At 37.5% G+C, this 22,722-nt stretch overlaps 1 long non-coding RNA gene across 1 annotated transcript; it reads left to right on the plus strand.

Annotated features, from left to right (window-relative positions):
- The first annotated feature begins 2,948 nt into the window (after positions 1-2,948).
- LOC129441690 (uncharacterized) lies at positions 2,949-11,261 on the plus strand. The gene is made up of 3 exons (XR_008643625.2): positions 2,949-4,730; positions 5,181-5,246; positions 10,668-11,261. It is a non-coding gene; the product is annotated as an uncharacterized lncRNA (long non-coding RNA).
- The last annotated feature ends 11,461 nt before the right edge of the window (positions 11,262-22,722 follow it).

Consider the following 22,722-nt stretch of genomic DNA (forward strand, 5'->3'; position numbering starts at 1 on the left):
AACAAAAAGTTTGCGAAATTACAACTTTCCTTTAAACGATGTTATGCGACTAAAACGTAATTTTGTTCTCTCACGATAAGTCATTCCAAAAACTAAGGCAGCGGGTGTGTTACCCCCATAGACTGTAAAAAAGATGGACGACGCGACGTGGCCTCCTTCTATAGAGGGTATGCACATGACGGCACCGTCGGGGAGAGGGACTGCGCTTACACCCACTGAGTGTGAGTACAGCGCATTTGAGTACAGTGTGACATCGGCGAAAACACGGTGAAAAGGCGTCAATGGGAAAAAGCTGTTGTGCGATAGACTGTACTAACAGATTAACAAGAATTCGGAGCTATTGTTTTACAGACTGCCAAAAAACACAGAAAGGAGAAGTAAATAGATTGTTCATGCCAACGTCCACAGACCACAGGTGGGTTGATAAGTTGCAAGGGTCACTATCAAGCAGAGGTTTTACTTTCTACTTAAAATTATTTTTCAAGTATTTGTATTTTATCAGTGTTTTTCTTTAAAAACATACATTCCAAAACATATTATCATAAATTTTACTCATTACATTTCATAAATACTAGTTTTTGTTTTACATTTAATATTTAAGTACATTAACGTACTTTTAGTCAAGTAAAATTACACATTTTTTATGTAATTAGGTATTAAATAAATTTTAATATGCAATATAAAAGAATACACAGTATGAGTCTATGCTTTAGAATGTAGTAAAGTAATGTTTTTTCCCAATACAAACACCCTAATAAAGCACAGATAGAAAATGTAACTAATGTAACTAAGTATTGTCCACCTCTGCTATCAAGTCCAACTAAATTTACTTTAAGCTGATAATAGTCAGTTTTACTGGAATTTTCGCAGCACCTGCTATGAAAACCAGCCATTTTGTTGAACGTTACCAGCGTGAGCATATCAGTGAACACCCCTGACCATCGGTGAGTTTCACATCTTTGTAAACAAAGTTTAATGCATTTTAGGAAGGATTGTTCCAGTGCACCTATTAACCCATTGTATAGGTGGGAGGTGAAACACAAACACCTGAAAATTCTCGGGGCAGCCGCATATGTCCAAATTTCAGTCAAAATCGTTCTATTTCATCATAAACAATCTGAAAACAGGGCTTTAAGTGTAAAATACCGAACTTGTCCTTTAAAGGACCAAAATCATCTTTCGGAATTTTTTATTGAAAGTGTACATTTTTTTATTTAGAGCAGAGTCCCATTCGTTTGAATGGAGAGGGCGGGGTTTATGACTTGTACTGCAGCCAGCCATCAGGGGGCGATCAAAGAGCCAGAGGCTTCACTTTTTTAAGAGATATGAGGCACACCCAGTACGGCCTCATACGGCACTGCACAAACCGACATGTGTGTGACATCAAAATACAGCGATAGCAACTCGAAAGCATACAAAGCTGTCGACTCCCGTATCACGTTACCTGCACGTAAAAACCTTTTTGCAATATATGGGAGTTTATGTGAAATTGCTGTTTCTCCATTGTGACGCATTTATAGTCAGAATTACATTTCTGCTAAATTCTAAAAAAAATAAAAAAGTACATTTTGTTAACACCAGCACACATTGATTGATATGCTATTCTCTTAAAAATAAAGGTCCTAAAAGTATTGTTTACAGCAGTGGCATAGTAAAAAAAACTCTTTAATTTCCCAATGAACCTTTAAAGGTTCCTAAAAGAAACATTTGTTTCTTATCTTTTTATTACAAAGAGCCTTTTGTGAAACCGAAAGTGTCTGTGGATTTAAAAGGTTCTTTATGGAACCATATAGAATGACAAATACCCCTTTGGGAACCTTTATTTTTAAGTGATAGTGCTTGACTAGTATTCCATGTGCACTGCAGTATTTAATTGCGAACATGTTAATGGAGTAAGTTTGACGTCTCGCCTCTCCTCTCCAATATTCAATTACTGAAACAGGTGCTTCGGCTCTCCACCTGCTCTCAATAGAGTAAAAAAAATCTAATTGACAAATTACCGCACACATTAACCCTGATAATTACTGCGATTTAAACCTTACAGATGTGGCACACATTATAATCATTTCATTTGTCAGACATATTGACTAAAGAAAACCTTTTCCTGAATACTGTCAACAGTTTTAAAGAAATGTGTACTCAGAGGAATCATTTAGGGTTATTTTAATGTTATGACGTTAATCTTTCATCATGAGATCAGGGGACACTGAGTTCTCAGATCAGATATCTTAAAATAAAAGTAGAAAGAAAACTACTGTTAGCATACGGTGAGATTGTAAAAGTAATGTTGATGTTGGGAGAATTTAATGAGAATTGATTGGTAAATCTGAGCAAAGTTCAAGACACTGTTGTGGGTTCTTACTTTAGTGTGAGACTGTGAGGATTATTGGGGTCTTTTTTAATGGTGTAATTAATCCCTGAGATCAAATTCACAACTCTTTGTTCTGCTAAAGAAACAAATCTTCAATATTCTGGTCCCTTGTTTTCATCTGCCAGGCAAAAATCCTAAAAAAGTAATACAATACTTTTTTCAAGGTCTTGTATCCCCTCTTGCACATAGGTTAGATAAGATACAAACCAAAGTTTAATAGCTAGGTTTAGTTTGTGTTTAGTTAGTGTTGAAATTTAGTTTTTATCCAAAAGCCCAAAATAAGCCCAATATAATTTTTGTTGTTTGCATTTATTTAGAGGAATTATTAGCAGGGCCGCTTTTAGGCAGAGGCGAACTAGGCGGTTGCCTAGGGCGCCACCTGCTGCAGTGGGTTCCAAAGAGTGCATATACATTATGTATTCACTGACTGCTACTTTACTGACTAGTCCACACGGACCAGGTATTTTTATAACTGACTTTTTTTATGCGTTTCAGCTGTTCGTCCACACAAAAATGCAGTATCAGGGCACTGAAACCAAAAATTTTTGAAAACCCCTTCCAGGGTGAGGATTTTAAGAAACGGAAGTTGCAGTGTTGTCGTGTAGACAGTAAAACCAGCGTTTTTGCTTGCGACGTCAGAGTGTGTGCCGTTATCCGCTGTGTTTGACGTCAGATTGTGCGCCGCGATTTGGGTTATATCGCCGCCTGCTGATGTGGCATTCTCTTGACAGCGCTTGATAGCATGTTTTTGCTTTTTCATGTGGACGGAGATTTCATTTAAACTGAGCATGTGTGGACGGGATTTTTTTGGAGGAAAAAATACCCGTGTCCATGTGGACTAGGCCTTAAATGAGTAAAAAATGAGCACTGCAACAACATTAAAGATTACCTCTGAATGTCACGTTTTTAACCCAGAATGTACAGCAAACTATTTCATCAGCATCAGACAGAAGTAGGTATGTGTGATTTGCCCAAAAATATTGCAGTTTTTGAAGACCACAACCTGTTTTCCTGTGTTTTAACATTTTTTCATAATAATTGAAATTCAAAGGAACAGTATGTAAGAAATGTATATCAATTAATCATAAAATGGCCACTAGACATTAAGAAATCATTTTCATTTCAAATACTTATATCACTGACAACAGTGGTCCGGCCAATATATTATCATTTAAAAAGTGGAGTTGCAGCCCTCAACTGATGTTTATGTTGTCATTTTGTGTATTGGCCACCAGTTGTGTGATTGCAGTACCAGTTTTAGTCACAAGTTTTGTGATTGCAGTACCAGTTTTGGCCACAATCCTACATACTGTTCCTTTAAGAATTATCAAGCAATGCACTTGTGATTATTTGCCCTTACAAAAAAAATAAAGCCTGACAACTCTTTTATTTGTAGTGAAACTATGATAATACAAATGGTAATTAATCTGCTATAAACATGGTTACTACTAAAATAAAGTACATTTTTCTCATGATGATAACTGTAAATATGGCTCACAACAGATATGAAATGAGAGTGTCTTACTATGCTAAATATATTTCTTTAATTGTGATGTTTACTGTAGAACTGTAAATATGATATGCACAATCGTAGAGGTACCGTGGTAACAAGGCATGATGGATCCATGTTCTCATTCTGTCTTCAACTGTCCAATTTTGGTGAGCTCATGCAAATAGCCTCTTTTTCCTATTTGTAGGGGAGATGAGTGGTACCTGGTGGGGTCTTCTGCTGTTGTAGCCCATCCGCCTCAAGGTTGTGCGTGTTGTGGCTTCACAAATGCTTTGCTGCATACCTCGGTTGTAACGAGTGGTTATTTCAGTCAAAGTTGCTCTTCTATCAGCTTGAATCAGTCGGACCATTCTCCTCTGACCTCTAGCATCAACAAGGCATTTTCGCCCACAGGACTGCCGCATATTGGATGTTTTTCCCTTATCACACCATTCTTTGTTAACCCTAGAAATGGTTGTGTGTTTTAGTGCTTTTAAAATTTTATTGTTTACATGAACAGTGTAAGTGTTTATATGATCAGTTACAGAATCAGGTTTTTGGTGGGGTGGGCGCCAAGTGGGGTTTCGCCTATAGGGCGTCATAATGGCTAGAAATGGCCCTGATATTGTATATCTATATATCTATATATACCCAAGAAAAATGCATCTTTAAAATGATGCCTGGTGTTTGGCTTGAGATCTGGATGGAGAAGAATAAAGGTTCTCACACAGACAGTTGTATTTTGGATGAAGGGTCTTTGAATCTCCTCACTCTTGTTTTGAAGGGTCCTTAAAGAGATCTCAGCCACACTGCAGGATACGCTGTTCGCTGACACTCATCATTTCATCTGAATCCCACCGTTGTACAGGTGTGAGTATAAAAGACGTTGTATAGTGTTACACAAGTACACTTAGCAGATGTTGTGTTAATATTTCACCCACACCCTATGTACTGATATAAAAAAGTGAGTTGTCATTAACGATAACATTTTAAAATAACCAACACATTATTCTGTAGAAATAGTGATAATATTATACTTCACATTATTATTGCTCACGTGGCTCAATTGGTTGAGCATTGCATGATCAGGGCAAAGGTCATGGATTTAAATTCCAAGTAACACACATACTAATAAAATGTATGGCTTGACTGTAAGCATCTGCCAAATGCATAAATCCACTAATATATTGTAATCTCACGAATTTTCCTTTAATTGAGCTGAATTTCTTAAATTGAATGAAATAAAACTATACAACTTTAATGAGTTTGTCATATTTGGATAATAAACTGCGTGTGCTGTCGTGTCTCTGTTTGCTTCAGATCTACATGAAGCTCTTTTGGGCGTCTGACAGATGACCTGCTCATACAGCAGTTACCATGGAAATGGTAACTATGAGACATTTGTGATTTGTTGCTGAGACAGAGAGAGCAGGTAAAGCAGTTTGTCATGGCATCGGTGAAATGATGCTCAAAGACATGAAGGCAATTTTGTTTACGGCTGGCGGTTAGGAACCACGAACGTAATTTGTCTGCAGGTCACGCTGAATTCTTGAAACAGATGTTTTCCTAAAAATGACAAATATCTGAATCTGATGACGTCTTATATTAGCACGTGTGTGTTTGTAATTGACTGTGATGTTGCCCGCAACAAACCAACAACAAAAGATCCTCAAGAGGTGTGAACTACAAAATCTTAATGCATGAATGGAATTCGCACCACTAGGCGGCCATGTTTGCAAAGCTTCTGGACAGTTAATTCAGTCATGCAAGACTATATCACTGTTAAACTGTTACTCTAACTCAACAAATTAAGTTCAATACAATTTCAATTTGTTTGTATAAGTTATGTCAAAATCAATCTTCACGGAGAAAGCTGTTGTTCTCAGGTTAACATCCTAAGAAAACCTAGGATACGGCTTTGTGAAAGGCAGGATAAATCTGGCAAAGGTAAACTAGTAAACTTGAGTTGATCTACACTCACCTAAAGGATTATTAGGAACACCATACTAATACTGTGTTTGACCCCCAGAACTGCCTTAATTCTACGTAGCATTGATTCAACAAGGTGCTGAAAGCATTCTTTAGAAATGTTGGCTCATATTGATAGGATAGCATCTTGCAGTTGATGGAGATTTGTGGGATGCACATCCAGGGCACGAAGCTCCCGTTCCACCACATCCCAAAGATGCTCTATTGGGTTGAGATCTGGTGACTGTGGGGCCATTTTAGTACAGTGAACTCATTGTCATGTTCGAGAAACCAATTTGAAATGATTTGAGCTTTGTGACATGGTGCATTATCCTGCTGGAAGTAGCCATCAGAGGATGGGTACATGGTGGTCATAAAGGGATGGACATGGTCAGAAACAATGCTCAGGTAGGCCGTGGCATTTAAAAGATGCCCAATTGGCACTTAGGGGCCTAAAGTGTGCCAAGAAAACATCCCCCACACCATTACACCACTAGCCTGGGTGCCAGCCGATCTTAGCCCCGCCCACCACTATTTGAAAATCGGGGAAGATCGGTCTGGGGATTCACCGTTGAGGAGCTACTATGCGAATACCAAAACCGGCCGACGAATCAAATTGTGAGGGCGGGCTTTATACGATGATGGACAGATGATCAACAGTAACGTATCAACCACGTCACCAAAGAGCGCGTGTGTTCAATCTGTTTACAATGAAATGGCTGCCGCTGGTGAATTCAGATGTGTGGATTCTGACATTGAGTCTGTTCTAAAAGATATCGACAGAGCATTGATTTAAAAAGAGGAACAGAGAAACGCGATCAAGGCATTTGTTTATGTTTTCGCCGTCCTTCCTATGGAGGACAAAGTTAAAGAAGCAACTGAAATGGGTATCACAGCGATGCAACTCGGCGTGCACGACGAGATGGATATAATTAGCGGTCGTTGCCAGCTTCTTTTCGGAAGCCTGGAATCGTGACTGCTGAATAAGTGGAGGGACATGCTAGGCTCCGATATTTTTCAAGCCAACGTAATGGGTAGCTATCGTCGTGGATGAAGTTCACCTAACGTACAAATGGTAAGAGATAGTCTTACTGTATGACTTAGTAAATACTTAATGTTGTGATATAAATGAAATGTTGTAAACATAGTAGGTGTTGATGTACCTTCGCTAACTCAGACTTAGTATAATTACAATGATGTTAGTATCATTGTAGCGAAATTACTAGCAGATCGGTCAGGCTGCTAAAGACGACATTTCAACATAAGTCACACACTCCGTTGCTCTGGTTGGTCGTGTGTCTGTCCGGTTGGGTGCAGAGGCATTTTTCGTTTGGGACACGCCTCATGGTTTTGGCTCAATGGAGCGGTATCAGACTCAAATTCTGACTAGAATTGAGTATGACAACGTCAGGCTATTACACCACCACCAGCAGCCTGCACAGTGGTAACAAGGCATGATGGATCCATGTTCTCATTCTGTTTATGCCAAATTCTGACAGAAATCGAGACTCATCAGACCAGGCAACATTTTTCCAGTCTTCAACTGTCCAATTTTGGCGAACTCGTGCAAATTGTAGCCTCTTTTTCCTATTTGTAGTGAAGATGAGTTGTAACCGGTGGGGTCTTTTGCTGTTGTAGCCCATTCGCCTCATGGTTGTGCGTGTTGTGGCTTCACAAATGCTTTGCTGCATACCTCGGTTGTAACGAGTGGTTATTTCAGCCAAAGTTGCTCTTCTATCAGCTTGAATCAGTCGGCCCATTCTCCTCTGACCTCTAGCATCAACAAAACATTTTCACCCACAAGACTGGCACCTGTTTTTCCCTTTTCACATCATTCTTTGTAATCCCTAGAAATGGTTTTGCGTGAAAATCCCAGTAACTGAGCAGATTGTGAAATACTCAGACCGGCTCGTCTGGCACCAACAACCATGCCACGCTCAAAATTGCTTAAATCACCTTTCTTTCCCATTCTGACATTCAGTTTGGAGTTCAGGAGATTGTCTTGACCAGGACCACACGCCTAAACGCATTGAAGCAACTGCCATGTGATTGGTTGATTAGATAATTGCATTAATGAGAAATTTAACAGGTGTTCCTAATAATCCTTTAGGTGAGTGTATGTATGTAACACTGGGGCGTGGGCACGAAGACTCCCGTTTACAATATGATTTTAATGATGATTGACACATGACTAAATGTTTAAGTTCCTTTCAAACCTTCGTTAAAAGTGTACCCGTTAAATATTATTACTGCAGTAAAAGAGTTATAATTCTGAAATGACTTTTCAGTCATTTGCAATCCTAGTTGAAAGTCTTCACGTATTGACATGATTTGCGAGGTACATTTGCAAATGATTCATAAAGTCATACTTCTGCAATTCTTTGATCAATTGTGTTTAGAGGCACTGTATGCTCAAACTAATGACAGCAATGTGATCGCTGATGCGCTGGTAGAAAGAGAGAGAGACCAAGAAAAAGAAAGACTGCGGCTTTGTAGAAATGATCGATGTTATTTGAAGTCGGCTCTTAAAGGACAGAAAGCTATTACGTGGCTATTATACACATTTTTTCAGGACGTTCTTGCAACCCGGTGGCAACTTGTCCACGACCTGGTACTGGGTCGCGACCCGGTGGTTGAGGACCTCTGCTCTAGCTGCCATCAAATGGAGCTTTAATGTGCAGAATCTGTCAAAATGTATACAACCACCTTGAATGCTCTTCAAGATGAACACGACGCCGCTTTTGGGCCAAAACCACTAGCAATGATCCGACTAGCACACTTTTTTATCCTTTGTCACCACAATGATCCTATTTAATGTTTACTTAGCCAAAGCTTATCACGTTCATAACATTTTAGCGTTCGTACACTTTTGGACAGAATCCCAAACTTACCCACATTTGTTGAAATCTGTGAAACCCTGTCAACTCTTCCTCCAACAAAGAGTATGTGTGACCTAGAAAATCTTACATCTGAATTAAGAACCACTGAGACATTGGGAGATGGAAATTTAGCGTCAGAGTAAAATGTTCGAATGTTAAGATTTTTTGACAGAAATTATTAACAATTTATCATTTAGCAACGCATGTCAGAATTTAACCCACACAAGATGTTTTTATTGTTTTGCTACTGAATTACATGGAAAAGTGATATCTCTGTTTCCTTTAGATTCATAGTTTATCGTTCGTAACTGTTTGGACAAAAAGAGTTACGAACGTTAGTGAATGTTTCCATTGCATCGTGGTGGATTAAGGAAATTATACTTTTAGTGTTAGTAGTAGTATTTTGTAGAAGACACACCAATATAAATGTTATGCACCAAAATTCAGATTTTTATTAAAGGAAATTAAAGAAATTACTTTGGAAAAACCCAGATGCACTAAATGTCACCCTGACATCCCCAGCCCAGTCACACAAAATTACGTACCTATAGTCACATAATTTTTTGATTCTTTTTCGTGATACTGTCACGAATTTCTGCATTTTTCCGTAATCGTATCACAAATTTCTATTTATGTGTCATTGTCACGTATTGGTTACTCAACTGTTTTGTCCTAATTTCTTACCATTTTTGCTTCGGTTTAGGGTTAGATTAACATAAAATGACATCCTTACCCAAACCCAACTCTAAGCCTAACGCCAGGCGACAATGTTCTAAAATTTTGAAAATATAAAAAAGAAATAAAAAAATAGTATAAACCAATACTTTAAGTGACATCCTAATGCAAACACCGAATCTAACCCTAAACCGAAGCGAAAATGGTTTGAAAATAGGAAAAAGCAGTTGAGTAACTAATACGTGACAAGGACAAATAAACAGAAATTCGTGATACGATCACGAAAAACCGCGGAAATTCGTGACAGTATCACGAAAAAGAATCAAAAAATTATGTGACTATATAGGTACATCATTTTGTGAGACTGAGTAGCAGCATTACACGATAATGCCAAGGCTTAGTGGTATAAAATGAACTTTATTATTTCTTACATCTATATTAAACAAAACATTGAACTAAAAATAAAAAAACGACAACAACTGGGTATTATACGATCTATATTTTTTATTACACCCCTTGATGACCGAAACTGTGGAATCACCCCATAACCAAATTGTTTTTACTTCATGCTGCATTTTTTTTACTGTGTACTTGTGAGACAGATATCTTTAAAATCACATGGTAGATATATTGGATATAACAAGATTACATGTGTATGCAAGGTAAAGACATAGCCCAGGACAATGATTTTGAAATATTATTACAAAATAGCATCAACAAATATAACAGATCAAATATTAAGCTTTTTGATATTCTATGCATTTAAAAAAAAAAGAAAAATACCCAGATTCTGAAATACACCGTTATTTGCCTTTTTACCCAATTATTTTGTCCAATAAATATATTAAAGTTTAGTGTTTTGTCCATTTTGTACCATACACCTATTGAAGGTTTAATCTTACCTAATTGGACATTAATAGCAAATATTGTAAAAAATATCCCCATGGACATCATCTTTGCCCACTACTGTACACTGTTAGAAAAAAAATGATCAAAATATGTACAACAGCTGTCACTACCCTTTAAAAAGGTCCATACTGTATGTAACATATGGAATCAATAGGCACATAGCTGTAACAATTTAAAGGGTACCGCCCCAGAGACAGCTGGGGAACATATTATGACCGTTTTTATGACATTGTATTATTCTGGATAATCAGGAAATGCGGTGTACGCCACAATATTTATAACAAAAACAAATCTGATTGTATTCTGCATTGCATTATGAACGTATTACCCAATTCCTTCAGAGCAATCTTGTCTTTCTCTCTCTCTTTCTCATCAGGAAATAATAAGGTACATGCAGAACGCCCACTTGACTCTGAGATCTTCCCGGCAACACTGGCAACACTCTTACACTTGTAAGCATCAAACAGACATGTGTTGTGCTTATCATGTGACTAATGCTTTTGAGTGAAGCGTAACCATGACAACCTGAAGATATGCTGCATGGTGTGCTGTGGGGTTTTTAAATCAGCTCTTAGAGGAGAGTATAAATGGATAAATAACTGCAGAAACCCATGAACGTGTCATAATATTTATTTTAAGGGTATGCAAATCATCTTAATAAAATGTTTTATCTTAATAAAGCATGCTGCTTATCTTAAATGATCAAATTGATACCCCAAACAAAATGAAGGTAAATCATATCGTCCTGACACTATCCATTTGCTCGCCTCCTATGATGTATCTGCATAACATAACGCACCACATTACAAAATCAAATTAAGCCAAAATAATAAACTGTTATTATTTACATAATGGCAACCACAACCTTTTTTAAGCTTGAGAAAATCACAAATTGTAGCAACCTGTGTTCAAAAATAATAAACCTACAGGTATAGAAGAACCACAATAAACAATTCTTCTCCTCACACTGCAAAAAAATTATATTCAAGTCTAGTTTTTAGACCGAAAATATCAAGTTTAAGTGATTTTGTGCATAAAACAAGCAACAAATCTGCCTGTTTTTTTTATTTAGCGTTTAAGAAAAATGTTCAAGTTTTGCTCATCAAGAAAAAGCATCTCAAGTTAAGACAAAAATACTACGATTTTTTTTCTTGAAAATCATTTTTTGCAGTGCAGAATCTGTAGTTTGTCTGTGTTTGCCAAGCAACTTGATGTATTAATATAGAGCCGCGGTATCAAACTTCCGCCCAAACACTTGCACGCCCAATTCAATCACGCCCATTGAATGTCTCATTTGACTGGCTAGCTAAAATAAGGTTAAATACAACTCATTTTGTCGGTGTGAAATAACACAGAAATCGAAAATTAATAATTAGTTATATCGTCAATCGTCCCTCGAAGTCTGCTCAGAGATGATGTTAATCACAAATTTCAATCATAACGACACGCCCCTTTTCTATAGTATCAAATTACTAGCTACATGTAAACTGAAACTTATCACAAAAATTAACAATTGAACATATAACAACTCGTCCCAATTCGAAGGCTGCTAAAACTGCTATTTTTTTCCTCAAACACGTCTTCCGCGCAAATTGAAAAAGTTCAACTCAAGAAGAAAATGCGCATGAGGCTAAAATCCCACCAGTAATCTTGATTGAGGAACACATTTTTGGTTTCTACACAGACAGCATGATGTTGGACTTAACAGTAGTGCAGTAAGGTATAGCCTTCATTTACAAATTACAAGTTTAATTTACTAAGCCAAACGTTTAGTATATCCCTCCTTGAAAAAGTAATTTTAACCACTGATTCTTCATATATCTTCATCTTTTGGTAGTGAAAACAACACAAACTGAAAACACATCGTGATATGATGTTTACACACTAACTAACTGTGGGCAGGTCATTGTTTCCGTTTCTCCCGCAGGCAAGGCTGTAGGCGGAGATTATTATGCAAAGTGTTGGTATTACGTGGATAAAGACAGGCATGAGATTCAATCCATATGACGACTCGTTTCAGCGATTCAGAGTCGACTCCCTACTTTAGAAGCCAATAACTTTATTAATCGTGCACTTTTTGGTTCAACTACTTTGCACATCATTTACATTGATGGACAGCTGCATGACACACTGCAATACAAGTCAGTTTCGATTTTGGATCTGTGTGGCTCTTTAATATGGCACATCTTTTCGTGTCATTTTAAGTATTGGTTTCTCTTTTTTTCTTTGTTTTTTACCATTGTCGCTTGGCTTTACGGTCAACTTTTCGTTACAAAAAATGACATCCTAACCCAAACCCCGATTCTAACCCCAACTCCAAGCGACCGTGGTTTAAAACTAGACAAAAACGCAGAGAAAGCTATATATTTAATAACATCCTAAAGAAAATCCCCAAAGCCAAGCGACAATGCTTAAAAAAAATTGACAAAAATTGAGAAACCAATACATAAAATGACAAGAAAAGACGCGCCATATTAAGTAAACGGGAAGGACTTGGTTTATCATATTGATGCAAAATTGGAATTTGGCGTATTGTATGACTTTTCAAGTGCGTGCTATATATACACATTTCATGAGAATGGGTTGGAATATGATGACTTGCATTTACATTTATTATATGTCCGATTATAGATCATAAAATACTGCAAGCTTGTTAAGAGTTTTTGTAATATTTTTACTCCACGTAAACTATTTTATGTAATATAACCAAAAAAAATTCGGATGTGCAGTATTGTTTCCTTATAAGATCACAATAATCAAGCTTGTCTGGTGTTTCCATTTTTGTTGTTGAATAGTAAAATTCCAGTTTTTCTTCATCTTTAAAAAAAAATCTCCTTAACATTGTTTTACAAACTTAAAATTATTGTAATATTGACTAGGTCGTTGAATATGTATAAAATATTACATTCAATCCGATGTGTAAGGCAAACCCAAACTTTTCTGGGATGTCTTATTTGTAAATCCAGTTATCTTATCTTCACATTTGTCTTATCCAATGAACCATTATTATACGTAAGAGGTTGTGGTGAAATTACAAGTTTATTTGAAATGGCAACAAACAGATGTTAGAGGTCACATCTCAGTGTTTGTCTAGAGGTAAAATATAGAGAAGATGATCCTTTCCCAACAATGATGTCACGTAAGCCTTGAGTTGCTTTCTCTTTTCTCTTTTAATTATAGCTATTTAAACATTTTAACACATTATTTTAGTATTATTTGTTAACTGAATCTTATCTGTCTTGTTTGTTTTCTTTCTGTGTGTCATTGTCTAAGACAGTACACGCATGCATGTCATCACGTTACACACTGTAAACACAATCCTCTTTTAGCTCTGTTGGCTATTTAACCTCCTCTACTGAAATCCTCCGAGAGGTTAAACATGTGGAATATTTGTTTATTGTGAGAACTGAGAGACTCAATCAGTCCAGTATGTTCAGATAAACACGAACCTAAACCACATGAATCAAGACGCTGAGGTGGTTATTTGGAGAGTTAACCTCGATTAGCCTAACAAAGATGTTTCTGAGAAGCGCTGCCAGACCACATTGTCATGGGACATCACCAATAGCTTCTTAAGGTCAGAGATTGTCATTTTTGGTTGTTCACATGAGAACTACAGTAGTATTTTCAGAGCTGCAGTATTTTTTCGCGACCATTGCCTTTATTTAATTGTATTTCAGAAAACAAGTAGATTACTGTTGCCATTATTACAAAATTTTAATATCATTACCATAATTTTATATAATGTTATTGTTGTTGTTAGTAGTATTATTATTATTACTATCATCATTATTATTACTATTTATTTTTATTATTAAGTAATTATTTTTAGGGGCATTAGAAAATATTCCTGTAATCATAACAGTCTTTAGAATTATTATTACTATTACTATCTTTATTGTACATACTATTATTACATAATATACATATTATTTTTATGTAACTGTCTGTATTATTATCCATTTAATATATTATTATTATTATTATTATTATTATTATTTGTTTGTTTGTTTGTTTGTTTGTTTATATTGCTTATTATAACTGCTTTATAACAATATCATCATAACGTAATTAATTGTTTAATTAAATTTTTTAAGTTAAAGTAACATAAAAATATATGTTGACTTGACAAAAATGCAGCATTTTTACATGATAAATTTTTCACAAAACATGTTAATTTAACATGTTTTCTAGCACAATTAATTATTTTAACAATAGCAATGTTTACATTTACATACTTGACACTTTTATCAATACCGACTAATGGTGCACATGTTTAGCACATACATTTTAAAATGTTTGTTCGAACCCACAACCTTTGTGCTGTTAACACAATGCCAACTACGCTAAAGGAATTTAAAGGGATAGGTCACCCAAAAATGAAAAAGCTGTCATCATTTACTCACTCCCATGTTTCATGTTGTTCTAAACCTTTACGAGTTTTTTATTTTAATGAACTCAAAAAAAATTGGAGTAAAACAAATCTAAGTTTATTTTCATGTGCTCACGTGAAACTTTAGTGTGCTCACGTGAAACTTTCGTGTGCTCACGTGAAACTTTCATGTGCTCACGAGAAACCCTCATGTGCAGAATAGTTTTTTAAGCTTAGCTTCGGGCGCATGTGAAACTATCGCCTTTAGTTTTGCGTGTGCACGTGATAGTTTCATGTGTGCGCGTGAAAGTTTCACGTGCGCACGCAAAACTAAACTTTATGTAATTTTTTCTCCATGTCCCCTTAGGGGCTCCGTAGAAAACAAGTATTATGCAAGTATTGTGATAAATGATGAAGATGATATTTTGATAAATGATGAAAAGCACCTTCTGAGGGGCACTAATTCAAAATATGTGTTCAGAGTGTCATGTGTGTTTCTTGTGTTTTCAAAATATGTGTTTGTTGCGTCATGTGAACCATGTGCATCACGTGTCCCGTCAAAACAAGTGCCCGCTGCACACGCGTCAAAACCGTTTATGACAAAAGAGACGCCCACGTTCACAAAATACACACAAGACACTCCCTTAACAGTAAACTTTGATTACGCATGAGATTATGCGAGTATCTGGCAAACGCGAGGATCTCTTTTATCATAAACCCTTTAGACGCGTCTGCAGCAGGCACTTATTTTGACAAGACACGTGATGCACATAGGTTTACTCCACGCGCCAAACACATATTTTGAAATGACAAGCCACACATATGATGGGCTAAATACATGTTGTGACGAACTTTGCATTGCACGGCCTTGATTAAGAAGTCGTTGGCCGCTATTGGTAAGCACACAGTTGATGGTACTCATTGAATTGCATCATATTTGTTTTCCTACTATGGAAGTCAATGGTTACCATCAACTGTGTGTTTACCATCATTTAGCAAAATATCTTCTTTTGTGTTCATCAGAACAAAGAAATTCATACAGATTTAAAACAACATGAGGATGAGAAACTGACTCATTTTTGGGTGAACTATCCCTTTAACCATGTTACCTCATAGGCAAAGCCAATCATAAAAGGACATCCTTGCATTTAAAAACAGCTAGATGATTTTATTTTATTAAATAAATATTAAAGTATACAAAAGTATACAAAATGCTATCAAACGATTCATCGTGATTTATCGCATACAAAATAAAAGTTTGTGTATATAATGCACTTATACAAAACAATTGCATTTAATAAAGTATGCATTGACTTCAATTTTATCTGTTATTAATATTTATTGATCCTTTTTTGTGGTAATATTTTGTAGTCATTGCCCTGGGCTGTGTCTTTATAAACTTTGCACAGGTTTTGTGTGTATTTTTTTGCCAAGCCTCCTTAAATTCTATTCAAAGCTAAGCTTCAGTTTATAATGCAACATGCATAATTTTATAATGCATCTTTAATAAAACATTAAAACAGAAACCAAAGATGTCAATTGTTCAAAAGACTGCATATATATAGCCTATATATATATATATATATATAGAGAGAGAGAGAGAGAGAGAGAGAGAGAGAGAGAGAGAGAGAGAGAGAGAGAGAGAGAGAGATTTTATTTTCATTTTGTTCCTCAAATCACTTACTATCTGTTTAGTAATAACATTGATTATAATGTATACAGTATACAGTACAGTCATAAAGTGTGTTTATTATGTTAAACTTTAGTCTGCCCTGTACGCAAACCTACAGTGTGGCTTCAAACACTCGAAATGTATCTCTTTATAAAAATCTCTTTTTGTCTTTTCTAAAGCTCGACCGCTTCCGTCCTCTCATACTTTCAATGTACCCACTGTATAAACTTCTGCTTTTTACTGAAGAGCATGACGGTGAGTAAAGAGTTTATATTTTTGAGTGAAGTTTCTTTAAACTTCTTTTTAAGCTTGTGATGTTTCCAATCTCTTCCCGTTTCTTTCACCCACGAAATGAAAGATCCACACACACTTACATACACCCATCTGACAGTATTATGATGTGAAAGCAGAGATTCTATTAAACATATAGACCCCATGACATGTGTCAGTCATTTCAGACAGCTTGTATTACATAACAGCTTCAATCTTCTGTGCGCCGCTTGACACATCTAAAACCGACCTGTCAGCGCTGCAAAATTAAACTGAGATTGAATTGTTCAAAGATTGGCTTTGTTCAAAACCCCATCAAGCGTCTTCATTTTATGCTATCTACACAGTCAGTTACTTTTAAGAGTACCATCACTGAAACTGAACATCATTGTGTAACTATATTGAAATGCTATTCATAAAAAAGCAAATTAGAGTAACCATTCTTACTGAACAAGGCACATAAATACAGTACTTTATATACATAAAGCATATAAAAGTTCGAGTTCAATTTACTTTGTTTGTCTGCATACACACTGTAAAACAAGTTTTGTGCCTTGGTAAATTTATCAAAAATAAGATAAGTAAACTGTATTAAAAAAATTTAATTCTTGGGTTTTTTTATTAAAACATGAGTTAAAATAACATTAAATTTGAATAATTTAAGTAATTCTAAATGAACACATTATTGAGTAAATTCAACTTGATTTTATCATGTATAATCCACTTAAATTTTAAAGAAGAAAATTAATTTAATAATTTTATGTTGAAACTACATGAATAATTTTAGTAGCTTCAGTTATTTCAAATTATTTTTATAACAACTCATCCCTAGTCAGGAAAGTTAAAATAAATTATATTTTCAAATCGATCAAACTTAAAATATTTAACGGGTAACAAGAATTGTTTCAGTGTAGATATGTTACGCAGTTAATGGAATATAAAAAGTTAGTTAAATAAATGTTGTGTCATATTTGCAATGTACGACTTTTTCAACTGGTTAATGCCTGATGACGCAAAGCATGGAGCTGGGGACAAAGACTTGCTCTATTCTCCTTTTTTACCAGAATGTATTTAAACATCAAGCCAGCTACCAGAGACTTAGAGATCGATATAGGCCCATTCACATTCGACGAAGTCAAAATGGCTGCAGACGAACTCAAAAATGGCAAATCACCAGGTTGCGACTACCCCAACACCAGAGCAATTCACCACCAGTCTCATCGTTCCATTGCCCAAGAAGGCAATCTTACATTGATGAATAACTAGAGGGATCAGCTTGATGTCAATCGCGGCAAAAGTCTACAATAAAGTTGTTCTTAACTGAATAAGAAAACCAGTAGACGACATCATAAGCAATAATCAAGCAGGATTTCGAAGAGGAAGAGCCGAACAAGTTCACATACTTAGAAGAATAATCGAGGGCGCCATCAACATGAACCTAGACCTTTACATCAAATTCATCGATTTTAAGAAAGCATTTGACTCGCTCATACGACACATCATATTCGACATCTTGCGACACTACGGAATTCCTGATAAAACCGTAAAAGCGATTGGTACTACCTACAACAACTCAAAAAGTCAAGTTTTGGTCGAGGGCAAGCTATCAGAACAGTTCAACATCTCAACTGCTCCTCACTAGCTCCCTTACTATTCATCATTGTCATAGACTTTACCCTAAAGAAATCAGAACAACAGCATCCAACATCAACGACTCACATGGCTTCACGACGAATCTATCATGATCATCAAGATATCCAGCCACTTCACTGTTCAACCTCGATTGCCCACGACATTGCGCTTGAAAACTTTTAGGCAGGTGTGCTGAGGCTAGTTGATGCTAAACGCAGGACATCGGCCGTCCAGGACCGACTTCAGGCAACCCAGGTCCAAAGCGATTGTATATCATATCTGATGCCAGCTCATCAAACATGACAAGGTTTACAACTTCCTGTGACCCAATCTGTGAAGTCTTTTTTTTTGGTGATTTACTGTTTCTACATAATTAGAATTAAAATTTTAATCAGTGTGACATTAATAGCTGAAATCTAACTACTCTCATAACTGAAGAGATTAGTTTTGCAACAGGCATGATCTCTCTAGTTATGCTATTTCAATCGTGCTGTTAAACCTAGTTAAAAAGCACAATGCTAGTCTTTGACAAGACAACAACTACAGTAATGCCATGAACCAGCACCCACAACATAAGATAATGCATGCTGGTGGCTGGCAATGCTTGTCTTTTGTAAACTACCGAGTGACTCTTCGCTCTTAAAGATGAAGTCATGTTTTGTTTTTTAGGCCGCTAATAGACTTTGATGCAGTGAACTTTGCTGCTTTTGGCATCATCTCACATAAGAAAGCAACTGCCGGCCTGCACTTAATGAAAGTGGGGGTTGATGGTTTTTATCGAGTTCTTCCGCTTGCTCCCCGCTGCGTACTCTTCACAGGGGGGCGAGAGAGTTCGTCGCTCAAACCTTCAAGTATCTATCAGCCTTGCGTCACTGACAAATCACCATGGTGATAGTGCGCACTCGGGGCCTTGAATGACCCATCAGATCCTTTGGAGAAATGTGCGGATGCGTGGGGATCATTTACATATTGAGAAACAATACAGGGAAATTACAGATAAGAATAAACCCTTCAATTAAAAATTCTCATTCATTGTTTCAAATAAGGTGAGTGCTCTATTGATGTTAATGAGCACAGGTTTTATAAACCGATGTAGTGCTCTGATGTTGGGCGATATGAGAGCGAAAAATTTTCAATGAAAATGTCTTTTTGTCTGCTAATAAACAGGGCTGAGATGAGAGTTTTCCTCCTTTTGCTCCCCAGATGCCCATAAAATATCGATATATGTTAAATGAATTCCCGTGGAATGTCAATGTAAAAAGCTTGAATGCATTTGTAAGTCACTTTGGATAAATTGTGTACCATGTTTTTTGGGGAAAATAATAAAGAACCATTTTCATACCCTGCTTTGTGTAAACTGCTTTAAATATTCCTGACATGCTGCGTTAAGCGATATACTGTACTCAGCACTTTTGTTTCGTTATCTGTCCTCTGTGCTACCGTGTGCATATGTTCACCTTTAGATGCTGTGCAGACAATCTGGGGTTTTGGCAGGTTAGTGTGCTCTCCCTTGTCTCATTACAGACAGTATAAATGATAAAGAACACATCCCAGCAGGATGTCTGGGTCGGGGTCTGAATGCTCCTGCGGTGAGCTCCAAATGCACTGTCACCTCCTGCATTGTGTATTATTAGACAGATCACGTGGCTCGGCTGAGAAAGTTTGGCTAGACACAAACAAAATTTGTCATGTATTTGCTCTTTATCTATATTATAAAAGAAAAAAACTGAAAGACTGGTTTATATAGTTAGAGGGAGAACCTGAAGGATTCAAGGGAGACTTTTTTAAAATACAATAGTAATTTCAATAGCAAGCAGATTGTCCCAGATTGAAATGTTCTTGCTTTTAACTCGGTGATGGTGAGTAAAGATTCAGTGAGGGTGAGTGAAGATTCAGTGAGAGTGAGTAATAATTCAGTGATCATGAGTGAAGATTCAGTGAGAGTGAGGGAAGATTCAGTAAGGGTGAGTGATGACTCCCTGAGGGTAAGCGACAATGCAGTAAGGGTTAGTGACAATTCATTGAGGGTGAGTGAAGATTCAGTGATTGTGAGTGATGATTCAGTGATTGTGAGTGATGATTCAGTGAGGGTGAGGGAAGATTCAGTGAGAGTGTGGGAAGATTCAGTAAGGTTGAGTGATGATTCAGTGAGGGTGAGTGAAGATTTAGTGTTAGTGAGTGACGATTCAGTGAGGGTGAGTGAAGATTCAGTAGTGAGTGACGATTCAGTGAGGGTGAGTGAAGATTCAGTAGTGAGTGAGGATTCAGTGAGGGTGAGTGAGGATTCAGTGTTAGTGAGTGATGATTCAGTGAGGGTGAGTGAAGATTCAGTAGTGAGTGAGGATTCAGTGAGGGTGAGAGAAGATTCAGTAGTGAGTGAGGATTCAGTGAGAGTGAGTGAAGATTCAGTGATAGTAGATGATGATTCAGTGAGGGTGAGTGAGGATTCAGTAGTGAGTGAGGATTCAGTGAGGGTGAATGAGGATTCAGTGTTAGTGAGTGATGATTCAGTGAGGGTGAGTGATGACTGAGGGTAACGACAGTTCAGTGAGAGTTAGTGAAAATTCAGTGAGGGTGAGTGACAATTCAGTGATTGTGAGTGAAGATTCAGTGAGGGTGAGTGAAGGTTCAGTGATAGTAGATGATGATTCAGTGAGGGTTAGGGATGACTTCCTGAGGGTAAGCGACAGTTCAGTGAGAGTGAGTGAAGATTCAGTGATAATTAATGAAGAATCAGTGAGGGTTATGGATGACTTCCTGAGGGTAAACGACAATTCAGTGATCATGAGTGAAGATTCAGTGATGGTAAATGATGATTCAGTGATGGTGAGTGAAGATTTAGTGTTAGTGAGTGACGATTCGGTGAGGGTGAGTGAAGATTCAGTTAGTGAGTGAGGATTCAGTAAGGGTGAGTGAGGATTTAGTGTTAGTGAGTGATGATTCAGTGAGGGTGAGTGAAGATTCAGTAGTGAGTGAGGATTCAGTGAGGGTGAGAGAAGATTCAGTAGTGAGTGAGGATTCAGTGAGAGTGAGTGAAGATTCAGTGATAGTAGATGATGATTCAGTGAGGGTGAGTGAAGATTCAGTAGTGAGTGATGATTCAGTGAGGGTGAGTGAGGATTCAGTGTTAGTGAGTGATGATTCAGTGAGGGGTGAGTGATGACTGGGTAACAACAGTTCAGTATGAGTGAGTGAAAATTCAGTGATTGTGAGTGAAGATTCAGTGAGGGTGAGTGACAATTCAGTGATCATGAGTGAAGATTCAGTGACTGTGAGTGAAGATTCAGTGAGGGTGGGTGACAATTCATTGATTGTGAGTATAGATTTAGTGAGAGTGAGTGGCAATTCAGTGATCATGAGTGAAGATTCAGTGAGGTTTAGTGAAGATACAGTGAGGGTGAGTGAAGATTCAGTGATGGTGAGTGAAGATTCAGTGAGGGTGAGTGATGACTGCCTAAGGGTAAGAGACACTTCAGTGAGGGTGAGGGATAATTCAGTGATGATAAATGATTATAGCTCAGTAATAGTAAGAGACAATTTACTGCTAACGCCCATGATGCAATGGACAATGCAATCATCTTCTAGAATGGACTTAATAAGCAACTGTTCTGGTAGGTACCAACAAACGCTACACGCTTGTGCAATACCTGGACACTGTGTTGTGGTGGTGTGGCTTACCCGCCACAGTGTCCGAAGCTGATGACGACTTTGACTCCATTTTCTACTTCAACTCTCAGTAAAATCCAGTTCTCCTGGCACCAGTGATCGTCAGTGCTGATTTCACCTGTGCCTCGTCCCAGTCCTCTCGGCAGTCCCCTCGCTACCAGAGTTCACCACAGAGTGAGCTCCAGAGTTCATCAGAGAGTCCACTCCAGAGTTAATCACTGAGTCCACTCTAGAGTTCATCTCCTTACGCACAGCTATGCTATGAGCCTGCTTTCTTTCCCGAAATCAGCCACAAGCCTGTTTTCCTTCCCAAATTTTGCCACAAGCCCAGTCAACTTACAAACTCAGCCACAAGCCCACTCTCCTTGCTGAACTCAGCCACGAGCCCGCTCTCCTTCCCTACTGTAACTGTGTCACGAATCCGCTCTCCTTCCCGAACTCTTCCTGAACTCAGCCATGATCCTGCCCTCATCTCAGTGCAGAACCTGCGCTGGCTCCAGAGGTTGTTGTGTTGGTCTTGATGACACTGGCATTAGGATGTGTTTTGGGCAGCATACACCTCTGGAATCTCTCTCACTAAATGTTTTTTTTTTTTGGGGGGGGGGGGCTATCCTGTCACGGCCATGGCGGCCGATTGTCTCTTCTGTGCTCCAGTCTCCTGTGTCTTGGTCACAAAAGCCGTCGGTTTATCATGTACTGCAGTCTCCAGTGTCAAGGTCACAACAGCTGTCAGTTTCTCCTGTGATTACGGTGGCCATTAGTATCTCCTCTACTCCAGTCTCCAGCGTCACAGCAACGATGGCAGTCTGTCTCTCCTGT

This window comes from Misgurnus anguillicaudatus, chromosome 2, assembly GCF_027580225.2.
Source record: "Misgurnus anguillicaudatus chromosome 2, ASM2758022v2, whole genome shotgun sequence".
Taxonomy (NCBI): Eukaryota; Metazoa; Chordata; class Actinopteri; order Cypriniformes; family Cobitidae; genus Misgurnus; species Misgurnus anguillicaudatus.